Genomic DNA, 1,003 nt, shown 5'->3' with positions numbered 1-1,003 from the left:
CTAAATCTGGTGAATACGGTGGGTGTTCGACCAATTCGAATTTTAGTTCTTCAATTTTAGCCATTGAAACGAAGCATGTGTGAACTCGGACGTTGTCGTGATAAAAGAGAATTTTTTTTCTCGCCAAATGTGGTCGTTTTTTTTTTTTAGTTTCTTCTTTCAGCTGCTCTAATAATGATGCATAATCTTCACCAGTGATTGTTTTACCCTTTTCCAAGTAGTCAATAAGTATAATTCACGTGCATCCCAAATTACTGTAGCCATAACCTTACCAGCTGACTTTACGGTCTTTGCCTTCTTTGGAGCTGGTTCGCCTGTGGAAATCCACTGTTTGGATTGTTCCTTTGTCTCAGGAGTGTAATGGTGTATCCATGTTTCATCCACAGTCACAAATCGACGAAAAAATTCCTCACGATACCGACTTACGCGCGCCAAAAGAGCCTCAGAGGCGACCACTCTATTACGTTTATTCTCAGCTGAAAGCAAACGCGGCACCCATCTTGCCGATAGCTTTTTCATGCCTAATTTTTCATGTAGAATTGAAACAACTGCACCTATAGATATCCTTGTGGCCTCAGCTAACTCACGCACTTTTAATCTTCTATCCTTCAACACCATATCGTGGATTTTATTGATAATTTCGGGAGTACTTGCTTCTACGGGCCTTCCTGAACGTGGTTCGTCACTTATTGATGTACGACCACGCTTAAATTCATTTACCCAGTTATAAACCGTTGCTAAGGCAGGGGCAGATGTGCCATGAACTGAGTCCAATTCATTTCTTTTCTCATATGGAGTTAAACCCTTTAAATGAAAATGTTTGATTACCGCTCTGAACTCGTTTCTTTCCATTTTTCTTAACGAACAATTTTTTTTTTGAATTGGTTATAAACACACGTAAACTCAGAAGATGTGGACTGTGACTGCACCATATATCTAGACGGGAATGGTGCTGACTGAAAACAGATGATTTGGAGCGATTCGCGCGCCATCTGTTGGTCAT

This window comes from Belonocnema kinseyi, chromosome 1 (assembly GCF_010883055.1).
Source record: "Belonocnema kinseyi isolate 2016_QV_RU_SX_M_011 chromosome 1, B_treatae_v1, whole genome shotgun sequence".
Classification (NCBI taxonomy): domain Eukaryota; kingdom Metazoa; phylum Arthropoda; class Insecta; order Hymenoptera; family Cynipidae; genus Belonocnema; species Belonocnema kinseyi.
This window is presented reverse-complemented; position numbering follows the sequence as displayed.